Here is a 12976-nt window from a genome sequence, read left to right as displayed (position 1 = left end):
CATCATCCCCATTTAAAAATGAGGAAACTGGAGCACAGAACAGTTAAGTAACAGGCCTAAAGACACACAGCTACAGAGTAGCAGAGTGAGGATTTAAACCTCTGGCTATAGAATCTGAGTTCTTAGCATGTATATCCTGCTGCCTCATGCAATCCCTGTGTGTTCTTAATAACAGTCTCACCGGGCAGGTATTATTTCCTGAGTTGACAACCGAGAACGCTGAGGTTCCGCTATGTCCCACCATTTGCTCCACGGGGCCATATTGGATTTCCACCTCAAACCCAGAATTGTCTAATTCCAAAGTCGGGGGGCTCCCAACCACCACTCCGCTCTGCCCTACAGCTCACACACCTGTGAGCTTGGGGAGCGGGAGAGGCCTCCCCGTCTCTCCAAGAGCAGTGGTTCGGGCCTTCTCCTGGTCAGGGATTTCTCACCCGGGCCGCGCAGTCAAGGGCAGGTCTCTGGGGACTTCTGGATTCAGAGCCCGTTTGTGGCCATCAAGCCACTACACCAGGCCGCCCATCCTCAGACCTTCTCAGTCTTCCAGGCCCCGGCCAGGGCACGAGACTCTGTTCCATGATGGAGTGTCACTAGGCTCCAGGTGGTGGGCTCGAGTGGGTGAGGGAGGCCCTTTGAGTCGCTGAGGAAGCCAAAGACCAGAGTCCCTGCAGCCCCCGTGCCCAGGCTCCAGAGGCCGCACCCCAATACTTTGGAAATGTGTAATTCGCACCCTCATCCTCCTCCCACGGACCCAGGGTTCGGCCGCTGCTGATTCATTTTCAGAAGCTCCTCTTTCCACAGCAGCGTGAGGAAGGACTGTCCCCCGCCAGAGCATGTGTGTTTGCTATGATTCATCACATCGTCTGCAACCGCCTCAGAAAGAGGCCTTACACAACCCTGGAGCCGCTGGGAGCCTCGCGGCGCAGGGGCTTCCCCTCTTAGTCACCCTCTGGGCCTCGGTCCACTACCACGCAGCCACGGGAACGCAGAGGGACAGGCACATGCCCAAAAGAGGAACTTGGGAAATTAGCAGGCGGGGTGAAGGCCGCCCCCCATTGTTGGCAACTGCTCTGAGGCAAGATCGCAGCTGTGCAGCTCCTGTAGACATGTAATGTGCACCGTAAACAAAGTCTCCCTGGGCCCACGGGGGCCATGGCCCTGTGCCCTCTGGCCCCGGGGTCCGGGCATAGGAAGAAGGGGCTGTGCGGCACCCGCCTGCTCTCTCTGAGGGTTTGGAGGTTTGGTGGTGAAGGCAGGCTGCTGGCCCGGCCCGAAGCTGGTCTGAGCTTGGGAAAAACCGCAGCATAGACGGAGGGACAGAGATGTGCCCATCGGGAGCTCCTGCCGCTGGCCTCCAGGACCCAGCCCAGTGTTTTTTGATTCTGGCTGCCCACAGTCACCTGGCTGGCCAGCGGGAAGGGAGGATGCGATAAACATGGGTGCTCGGGCCCCATCTCCAGAGATTCTGACTCAACTGGCTGGGGGGGTGGGGGGCGCTGGGCATTGGTGGGTTTTAAAAGCAGCTATTTCAGAGTTGGGAACTACTTGCCAAGCCCTCCCTTGGCATTTGAGAAGACTAGGCCCAGAGAGCAAAACGGACAGAGCCAACGTCACACAGCAGCTAAGGGCAAAGACTGGACTTGAACGTTACCTTGGCCGACAAAGTCCTGCATGAGGGGGCCTCCCCGCTGCCTCATTACCTCTCTGCATTCTATGACTCTGCCTCTTCTCTGTTCTCTCTCCCACGTCAGGGCCTTTGCACTGCCCATCGCCCCTGCCTTTACCCCCAAATCCTTCATGATTCTAAGTCAGCAGCCCCCTGTGTCCCTCCATCTCCTCCCCTCACTGGATCCTGTTCAGCTCTTGCCAGAAATCTCCCCGCTCTGGGAAGATGAAAGGTTTGCCATGCTCAGGGAGAGACAACAGATCAGGCGTCAGCCTCTGAAGGTCGGTCCAGAAGAGGGAAGACCAAGGCTGTAAGAGACTCAGCTATTTGTGTCCTCCAAAAAACAGAGCCTAAGACAGGATCAGGGTTCACACGGATTATTTAGGAGATGACCCCAAGAAGCAGGAACGAGAAGGGGTGGGGGGGCTTAAGTCAGAGAAGGAGGAAAAGTCAATGTAACTGTGTGCTCTTAAAGTTGCCCTTGTAGGGTAGGCCTGGAAGCGAGATTCTTCCGGGACCTCTGACTTCCAGGCTACCCTTGAACAAGGCTGAATGGGCTCTCACAACCGGGCCTGAGGCAGAAAAGTGGAGTCGTGTGTCTGGTGCCTGAGGTGGGAAGCTGTGAGCGAGTGTCAGAACTCACCCAGAACCCTCCACGTCCCACAAGTGCAGCTCAGGGCACCAAAGCATCCCCTACAGTGACATCTTCGGCCACAGCCCCTTTTGGTGACGGCTTTGAAAGTAGTCCAAGTGTGTTTATTTGAAAGAAAAAGGTGGTCACACCTCCCTTGAAGTTCTGACCACCAAAGAGTCAGAATCATATAGGTCAACAATTTCTCAGCAACTTCCTAAACTAAGAGCTGGATTAGGGCTCTCCACCAGCCTGTCGCAGCCCAGAGGGCTCCTGGGTCCCCTTTCTTTGCTCTCCAGCACCTGTCAGTCACTCTAAAGCTCGACCAGGTACCAGGTCTTCCCAGGCTGAACCCCAGGAGCTGTCTCCATCAGGGCCCTTCTTCCCACAAGAGGTCTTCACCAGACCCTTGTGGCTCAGGCCCCGTGACTATGATGCTAGCCTGAGCTGGCCCTTTCCTCCAGACTCCTTGCGGGGCAGATGGGGACACTGGGCTGAGGTGACTTGGCAAGTTAGAAGCATCTGGTCCTACAGCCTTTGGTGCATAGACCCAGGACTAGCCACATAATTTGCAGGGCCCAGGGCAAAATGAAAATGCAAGGCCCCTTGTTCAAAAATTAGTAAGAATTTCCAGATAGTAACAGCAGAGCCAATTAAACCAAGGGCAGAGTCCCTCTGAACACAGGCCCTGTATGATCACACAGGTGACACACTCATGCACACTGTGCAGGCCACACCCCTCCCAGAGAAATTCCAAAGGGGCAGGGTGGGCTGCTTCCAAAACAACAGCTTTCCAGCCAGAGGACCTGGGTTGGAATCTCAACTTTGCCTCTCACCTGTTGTGCAATTGATATGAATTGCTTACGCCCCTGGGCCTCAGTTGCCTCATCGGTAGAATGAGAACGAGATGGCGAACTGCACGTAAAGAACAGGGAACATGAAAGGCATTGAACAAATGTGAGTCCTTTGCCCTCCTCACCACCTCCCTCCTCCCTAGCAGGCTAGAAGAACCGGGACACACACACACACACACACACACACACACACACAGCACCACCTCGTCCATGGTCTGAGTCTCAAAATAACAGCTGGAGAAGGCTGGGGGATGGTGTTCCAGCACTGTTGGGGGGCTGCTGTCCAGGGAGGGAGGGGGATCTGGACTCCCCCTCCGTATTAGTCTCCACTCCAGCCTAGGCCAGGCTCTGCCAGGCTGGGGCCACCGAGTCTGGCTGTACACCTTCCCTCTCTAAGGAAAGGCCGGAGGTTCCCATGGATGCCCCAACTCTTCTTTCTCACCCTCTTTTTCTCGGGAGGGAAGGAGAACAAACGGAGAGAAAGACTGCATTAGGCCTCCACTGACTCATCGTGACACTGCGGGCAGGTCACAAATGATGATCCTGGCCTCAGCTTTCCCATCTCTAAAATGGAGCTAACGATGCCTGGCTCTGGCCTCAGTGACAGGATGTTTAGAGAGCATTCATTAAGGCCGGTGTGAGGCTGTCATTGTGCCTTAGCTAATAATACACTGGCCGTGTGAGGCTCCAGGAGGCCTCGGGAGCTTTGGGAAAACACACTCCCACCCGTCTTCAAAGCATCCCTGAGAAGTAGGTGGGAGGCAAGTCTCAGGTTATGGGGAGGAAGCAAAGAGCGGCGGTCCCAAGCGGCCAGCACCCATGGGGGGAGGGGGGAACAGAATGAACTCCTGCACACCCCAGATGGGGAAGGTGACAGTCTCCCCTCAGCTGAGAATAAGGTGAGCACCCCCCTCTGAGCCTCCCTCCTGAAGGAGGAGTAATAAGGCCCACTTCTCAGAGTCGTGGTAAGGATGACATGGAGCCACGTGAGAGCCACTGCTGGACTCTAGTAGGTGCTCAAGGAACGTGCGTTCTGGAATAAGGGGTCTGAGGAGTGGAACCCGTCCAATTTCCTGTCCACCTTTGCCACTCTCAGGGACAGCGGTCTGTTGAACCGTCCCCTCTTGGGAAAATTGCATTTTACGTCTTCAGGAGGCCACAGGCCACATGTCTGTGGACTCAGATACGGAGTGGTGATGGGTGACTAGGTTCCCAGCAGCCTCCCGAGGACCCTGGTCCTGCCCTCCTTGCAGGGGGAGGTGTCAGGCGGAGAGGGATGGAGGAGAGCAGCATTCCTGTCACCAGCTAGAGCCTGGCAGGCGGGACAGAGGTTTATTAAGTGCCTATCGTTCACTTGAGAAAATGGTGGCCCGAGAGGTTAAGTGACTTGCCCGAGAGGTGAGAGTCAGGATCCAGACCCAGGTCTTGGTGACTGTAAGCTCATTAGAACGTGTGGCGCCCAAAGCTAGAAATACAGCTCGGTTCGAAATCTGCGTGAGAGACCAGCTTGCCCGATTTCTCAGCCTGAGGCTGAAGAAACCAGTGTGCGGAGAAGTCGGGGAGACAGTCCGGAGGAACTGGAATCAAGCTGAGGCCCGTGCCTCGGGCCTTCTCCTCTGCCCTGCCTGGCTTGGGGCGGCTCAGGTGCGCCCATCGCAGGGACATGCTGGCCCTGACTCAGGGACCAGGAATCCCCGAGAGGGTGCAGCAGGGCCAGGAGCGGCCTCTCCGGGTACAGCTAAAGCTGTTTCACTCAGGCATCCACCCAGCCCCGCACCTGCTGTGTGCCAGGCATCAGGGGGCACAGACCAGAACAACGCGGGGCCGTGCCCTGCAGGCGGGTGGGTGGCATTTCCCCCCCCCAGCGGGGGGAGACAGAAGCTCAGGGAGGCAACTTGTCCAAGGCCACATTGTGCCTGGTGGCAGAGCCGGGGCCAGAACTCAGAGCAGACCCAATGGTTTTCCTCTCCACCGGCTGCCGTTGGCCAAAGGAAGAGAGACTCCAGCAATGACGACGGGGAACAGGACAGTGACTGGGTCCTTTAGTGTCCAAACCAGGACAGTTTCGAGAGTGAAAGGGGATGCTCTTAATAATTACCCTGGGAAAGCAGGCCTACCCCAGGTCGGCCCCAGTAAATGAGGACGTGTGGTCACCGGACCCACGAGCCTGCAATGGGCCAGAGCCTTCGGCGTCGCTGAATCCCCACACCAACCCTGAAAAGTGGGTGCTGGTTTTACATCCCCACCGGACAGGTTCAGAAACTAAGGCTCGGGGGTGACGAAAGATCGCAGAGCTGGCAGGCAGCGGCAAAAGAGGGACGATTGGTAAGGTTTGGGGCCTGAGGGGAGAAACGAAAAGCAGGCCATAGTCACTTGGTCTGACCACCTGGGGGAGGACTTATGGTCGCTGTGTGTCCACTATGAATGGGCAGTACCCATGGCAAGCTGGTTATTAAATATGCCTAATATTCCTCCCCTTCCCCACCGAGAAAGGAGTCCATGGGTGGCCCAGGAGAGCAGAGTGCTCTGTGGGATGGGGGCTGGGGCAGGGGAGCGCTCTTGAGTAGGCAGGAAGGCCCCTCATTCCTGGAGCTACGGGGGAGCTAGAAGGAGCCACCTTCCGTGGCTTGCCCTCCCTGGGGTGGTGGCCTCTGTGAGAGGGAAGTCCTCTGCTTCCTTCCTTTTTCCCCTAAGCAGATTTGAAAGCAACCACTCCGGGGTCTTAAGGGCAAAAGGGAGAGCTGAGAGAAACAGCTGCCTCCGTCACGTTGGACAGAAGGCAGTACCCCAACCCGGATAGGGCCAGGCGAGGGACAGGAGCGAGGTGTGCAAGCCAGCGGGCGCAGACCAGGCCAGACCTGGCCACGGGAGGTCAAGCCGGCCCCTGTCTACAGGACTGTGAGGGTCCTGGCGGCCTGCGGAGGCCCCCCCATAGTCCCTTTGGCTCTGGGCCTGGGCGCGCCAGCCCCACCCCTCAGGCCTCCGCTTTCTAACAGGAAGTGCCTTTCTCTTTCTATGCTTCCCCCCCCCTTGGCCTACACCCAGCTATCGCTGGCCCTGAGTCGGGGTGACTTTCAGGAAACTCATTGTGAAAAACCCAACGACTGGCTGCCTCCAGCCACCTGGGGTGAGGTGCCAAGACCTGGGCAAGCAGGGCCACCGAGTTGTGAGCATGGCCCCGACTCCCCGAGGCTGAGACTGAGGAGCTAGGGTCCTGGGAAGCCCCTCCCCACAGGTCTCCCCCTCCCCCAGGCACTACTGTAGAAGCCCCAGGCAGAGAGGGAAGACACATCTCCTGAAGTAAGAGACCTGGAGGAATCACAGAAGGCTTCCTGGAAGATCCCTGGATCCAAGGTCTGAGGGATGCTTGGGAGTAGCCAGCCAAAGAGATGGGAGAGGCTTTAGGCAGAGGAAACCAGCCCATGGGGAAGCCTAGAGGAGCGAAGACCGGTGTGACTGGGGCGGGCTTGGAGAGAGGGACAAAGAGTAGCTGGCTGTAAAAGTCAAAGGCTTTGCAGACGTTTAAGACGGGAGGCCGAGGAGGGACCCCATCAGATTTGCCATTGTGAAGATCTGCCAGGCAGCTCTGGAGGAAGGGATTCTCAGCTCTCGCCCGGGGTGATTCTGCCGCCAGGGTACATGTGGTCACGTCCACAGACGTTTCTGGTTGTCGAAACTGGGGGAGGGTGCCCCACAGGCATCCATCACCCACCCCGGCTGGAGGCCAGGTCGCTGCTAAACGCCCTACAGTGCACAGAAAGCGATTACCTGACCCAAAATGTGGATAGGGCCCAGCTGGAGACGCCAGTAGATCACGGGAAAGCAAAAATGGCAGCAGGAAGGGTGGTGTCGACGACAGCACAGTGAGCCTCGCGGGAACGTGCTGTTCCCTAGGGGGGCACGAACAAGGGTGTCAGCCGTGACAACAGAGAGAGCAGACAGACCTGTGCCAGCAGGACTCGGTGATGGGTTCCATGTGGGGAGAAAAGGAACCGGCGCCCGGTCCCATCCGCTCTCCCCTCATGAGGCTTCTCACTTCTGTTCTGTCCTTGGTCCTTTTCTATTCCCACCGGCCTCTCAGGTGGACACGTGCAGTAAGCCTCCAGCTGGCCTCTCTGGCCTCCAGGGACTCCCTTCCACTCCATAATGATGCCAGAGTGATCCCTCAAAGTCTCACCTCTGCTCAGGTCACACCCTTGCTCTAGAACCTTCTATGGCTCCCCAGGCCAGAGAAAATTAACTGACAAGACCCACTGGGCATTCAAGTCCCACTCAGCCTCCCTCTCCCCTCCCCAATCCCACATCTCTCGTGGCACACGTTTTTGGTTGCTTATCCAAAATCCATCTCCTCATCTTCCTAGCTAACAGAGCCCCGGTGTTGTTTGGTCATCTAGCCCCCCCTGTCCACACACATGCTTCCCTGGGCCAGTGCAATTCCGACCTTGGAAACATGCGGAGAAGAAGAGTGAGAACTTCCAGGGAAGGCTTCTTGACTGATACATAGACACTCCTGTGAAGACATAGCTCCCCGTCCTCTGCTAGACACTTTTATCTACATCTGAATCAGCAGCAGCCCTCCTGGGGCCATGGCGGGGGACAGGCCATGGCAAAATCTGGGAGTTGAGGAGGGCAGGACAGGGGAGGGAAAAGAACTCGGCTCCCTGGCGAGATAGTTGAGCCATCGTATCGGCCAACCTGGCAGTGCCCTGCCTCAGGACTTCTTTCCGGCTGCAGTGAGCTAGGGTTTTCTATTGCTTGTAGGCGGATCCTGATACAAATCCCTGGCTCCAAACCCAACTCTCTTCCCGCTTCTAGATTCATACTGTGCTTTTCCACTTCGGCGCCATCCCTCATACTGTTCCCTCTGCCCGTTTGTGGGACCTTACCCCTCCCCTAAGGACCAACTCAAATGCCCCTTCTGATCTTCCCTTGAGCCCAGTGACCAGAAGCAGCATCTCCATCGTCTGCACGCGATCTGCAGCTTTGCCCTGGTGCGTACCGCTCTGCACCTGTCATTGGAGTCATTCACCTTATGTCTGATTGCCACAGCTCGACTGTGACAAGAGTCACAGAGAGGAGAGAGGAGAGAGCCCATGCATTATTTATACTGGGAGACCTCACAGCACCCTGAGAGGTATCTACCAGCCACTGTACCAGCTTCTGCTGACCCCTATTCCTAACTGTGTTCATTTCCTTTTCCTACTATAACAAATTATCACAGATTTAGCAGCTTAAAAAAACACAAATTTATTATATCACAGTTCTGGAAGTCAGAGGCCCGAAATGGGCATCCTTGGGCAGGACTGGGCTCCTTCCTGGAGATTCCAGGACAGAAACTGTTTCCTTGCCTTTTCCAGCTCAAGACCACGTGCATTCCTTGGCTCCGGATTCCTTCCTCCATCTTCAGTCCCATCAGTGACATCAACCCAACTTCTGCTTTCAGCATCACACCTTCTCTGACTCAGACCCTCCTGCCTGCCTCATATTAGGACCTTTGTGATTACATCAAGCCCACACGATCATCCGGGATAATCTCCCCCATCTCAAGAGCCTTAACTTAATCACAGCTGCACACTCCCTTCTACCATGTGAGGTCACATATTCACAGGTTCCGGGGATTAGGATGTGGACATTGGGGGTGGATGATTCTGCCTACCCCACCAACTAGAGCCCCAAGTTAAACACCCAGAAATTCATTAGACGGACAGTAGTTCCAACAGCACCATCAGGATTAGAATAGAGACCGCAGGGTCAGTCCAGGTTCCTAAATATTAGAATGCAAATTTCTACTTTGGCATGTCCCAGGATCTAACTAAGTTAGCTCGAGTCATAAAAGACTTGAACCCAGAACTGGGACAAATAAGACAAAAGAGAGCTGAGGGACAGGGAAAACAGATGCAAGAGACTTAAAATCTGAGACCCATCTCCTCCGGGTCAGGAGTGGTCCTAACACCAGGGATGGGTCCAAGGGGCCCCAGAAGAAGGAACAGCAAAGACACAGAGGCTGGAAACTCAGTAGAGCCTGTGACATTCGAAACTTAGCTGTCCTCCATCCCACGGCCCCAAAGTCCTGCTGTCTGTTATCAAATAAATAAGGCCACCATAAGGTGTTAGTGGGTGGTGACAAGTTGTTCTGTTATTCAGACTCTGGTAGGCGTTTTCTGGTAAACGAGAACCTTTAGCCCAAGGAAGAAATCTCACATGGTGGAAATTCAGTACCGTAACAGGCTGACGGAGGAAGCATCTGGCCGCCCCGGGGTGGCATACATGGTGGCGAGGCCCCACCTCAGGTGCCCTGGGCAGGGCTAATTTGTGGTCCCTCCAGCGGACTTCTCCTAAAACAATCCCAGGACAGCAAGCCCAGCGGCCATAGCTGCTAGTTCCCCTGGGTGACCCCAGCAAGGCCCAGCTCCTCTGCACCCAGAGAAGGCCTCTCTGTCCAGGAAAAAGAGAGGGAGACAGAGACAGTCAGCAGAGTTTTACAGAACTTAAAAGTGGTTAGCATCAAAATAATCAAGGGCAAAGCAGGTCGTCTCCAATTCCCCTTTGAAGCGATTTCACAAACTGAATTCCTTCCCTTTGACCAACTTTCCCAATCCTCACATATTTACCTTGCGGGGGAGGCCGCTAAACCCCCCCCCCCCAGCCCCGTGGCAGTGCTCAGCTCAACACGTCCCCCTGACAGCCACCCCAGCTCTCCTCGAGAACCAGCAACCCCCCCCAACAGAATGCGGGTTCCAACGAGTGCGCGGAAAGTCTCACCATCGCCCTCTGAGGGGGATCGGGTTCCCATTTTACAGACGAGAAAACTGAGGCTCCAAAAAGTTAAAGAACTCGCCCAAGGTTCACAACCAGCCAGTGAAGGGCCGGGCTGGTATCGGAGTCCAGGCCACCCGGCCTCCAGGCCCAGGGCTCTGCCCACCGCAGGAGCGGTTCTTGGACCTTCGGCCTCAGGCACGCTTTGCGCTCTTAAAAACAACTGAGGCCTCCGGCAAGCTTTCATTTCTGTGGGTTATATCCATTCATATTTGCTCTCTTAGCAATTAAAAATAAGGAAACGTTTATCTTTATTAACTCGCTTAAAATAACAATAACAAACCCATTTTATATTAGCATAAACAGTATCCTTTCATGAAAAATAACCCTATTTTCCAAAACAAAACAAAAATTAGCGAGAAGGGTGGCGCTGTTTGACATCTGGCAAACCTTCTTAATGTTGACCTTCAGAGAAGACAGCTGGATTTCCGAATCTGCTTCTGCATTCAGTATGTACAACATGCTATATGAGGTAGAGTATAGGAAGAAAGTCCTAGAACTCACAAAAGTCCCGAAGTGTCCCTAAACAAGACTTTGAGAATCGTTGCACTACGTAACCTGCCTCGTTTCTGAGGCTCCAACCCCAAGTTCCTAAAATGGGGCTTGCACGTGGTAGATGCTTATTATGTCTGTTGAATCAGTAAATTGAGTAAGTCCAGGGCAAAGCTGAGTGAGGAAAAAGTGGAGTCTTAGGTCCAAAAGCAGGTTTAGGCTTTATCTGACCCAGGCCCTGCTTTGCCAAGGGGTGAAGAAGGAGAAAGAAGAGTTAGCAAAACTTTTTAAATCAGAGTTGCTGTGAATGGTTGTGCAGGTTGTGGACTCTGCACGAACATCGGCGATGGTAAGTGGAAGCGGAGCCCAGCCCGTGTTCTGCTCACCAATCCTTATGCCCTGAAACAGGGCTGAGGAAGCGTTGCATTTTTCTAATTGGCGCAATGCCACTGAGTGGGCCAACAGCAGCCAAGGCCTTGCCCCATAGGTGTGAGTCCCCCCAAACACATCTGGATGTAGCAAGGGGCAGGTAAGTCCCCATTTCTTAGCGAGGGGGCCAGGTGATTCTGTAGCCAGGCAGGTAGGACTGCAGAGACCGGACATGAATGCTTATTTTAGCACCTCTTACATAGTCTGGAACTCCCTCGGGACCCACCACAAACCCACACAGCCAGGGGCTCTGGCAGGGACCCACACAGATCCTCACCCACTGTCCATGCAGCCCTGAACAGGAGAAAAGGACGTCAAAGAAATAGCAGGTACTAGCCTTTCTTGTACAGCAGGGGTTCTCAACCCTGGGGTAGCAATTGCCAATGTCTGGAGATGTGTTTTGTTGTCACAGCTTCGTGGGGGGCTGGCGGGGGCGCAGCGGGGTGGGGGCGGGGCTCCTGGCAAGTAGTGGGCGGGGACTGAGGATGCCGCTCAACATCCTGCAACGCACAGGACAGCCGCACACAGCCAAGAAGCTCCACCCGCAGTGTGAATAGTCCTGAGGCTGAGAAAACGTACTGCAATGAAAATACGGGCTCTGAGCTCGGAGGTCGTGGGTTCAAGTCCCAGCTCGGCCACTTTATCATTCTGTAAGTAGGGACAGGTCCTTTAACCGGCTGTCCTCTTGTGGCAAATGGAGGAGGAATACCTGTCCTGCAAGACGTTTGTGAGGCTCAAACCGGGGGAGTGCCCACCCTCGCCAGAGGAAGGTTGCGGTCCCTCTACTCAACCAAGCTAAGCTGGTAACAGTGACGGTAACAACCCGGTCCCCGGTGTCTCTCACTGGCTGGCACTCTGCTGGCTGCCTGGTGGACGACATCAGTCTCTGCTTCCTCTCAGGAAGCTCACGGCGGGGCAGCCAAAGAAAGTTCCACGATTGCAGCTATTTAAATCGGTATGCATGTGAACAGAGACTGGAATGTCCAAAAATAAGAATGTTTATGGGCGGAAAGGTTTTTTTTCTCTTTTTTTTTTCCAAAAAAAGAAATCTTTAATGTTATTTTTATGTTGTTTTCCCATCAAAAGGAGAAAGGGGGGACGGGGAAAGAATTCAACTTGTTTTTTAAAAAATAAAACATGTAGATGATTGAATAGGAACACAAGTGCCCTTCATCTAAGGCCTTCACGGTGGTCTGGGCATAGAGCTAATGTCCGTACATCAAATCATCTTCTACCCACGGTTGACCCTTAACAAAGGCAGGTGCTGGACCTTTTCTAAAGTGAAGAACAGTCCCCTTTATTCGTCTGCCCTGAGCAGCTGCGTTTTCATTTTCTGTAAAGCTGGACCCTCCTGCAGAAGCCAGGTGCCCTCTAAGTGCTGATGATGGGTAGCAGGTGTGTGTGACTGGTGGGGACAGTCAGAGAAGACTTCCTGGAGGAGGCAAGATTTGTGCCACATTTGTGAAAGCAGGCCTCGATGGGGAAGAGGGAAGGCCACCTGAGGGATGGAATGTCATGTGCAAAGGCTCAGGGACAACAACCCCAAGGAGACCGGCCCTGGGGAGGCCTTGGAAGAACACTCTGAGCAAGGCCCTCCCGGAGCTGCCTGCACTCCTGAACTCTCAGGTGGAGAAGCCAGTGGGCCGGGTGGAAATGAGTCCATGAGGTTTCCTCACCACCATGCCCTCAGTCTCTTCACGGCCTACCACTGGGAAGCTGGGTGTCCTGCTCACACTCACAGCGCCCCATGCCCACCTACTCCAGGAGGCTCCAGCCCTGGGGATTCTCCACCTCCAACCCCACAGGCCCCGGGCCCTCCTTTGCCCTCCAGGATCCACACACACCGCAAGCCACGCCACCCTGGAGACCTAGCCTCCCCTCTCCGAGCCTCAGCTTCCTAGTGTTTAGAGTGGGGGTGATGACATTCACCTTCAAGGGCTGTTGGAAGGAACCAAAAGGAAAGTGTTAAACACCCTGCCTAAACCCACTCCTTCTTAAGGAAGGGTGCGTTCAGCCACCCTCCCACACCCCTACCCCTTCCAGTGGCCTCCTCTGTGCTCTCAGGGGCTTCTGCCCTGCGGGGACCAA

This window comes from Zalophus californianus, chromosome 4 (assembly GCF_009762305.2).
Source record: "Zalophus californianus isolate mZalCal1 chromosome 4, mZalCal1.pri.v2, whole genome shotgun sequence".
NCBI classification, from domain to species: domain Eukaryota; kingdom Metazoa; phylum Chordata; class Mammalia; order Carnivora; family Otariidae; genus Zalophus; species Zalophus californianus.
The sequence above is the reverse complement of the archived record's forward strand: the minus strand, read 5'-3'. Positions refer to the sequence as shown.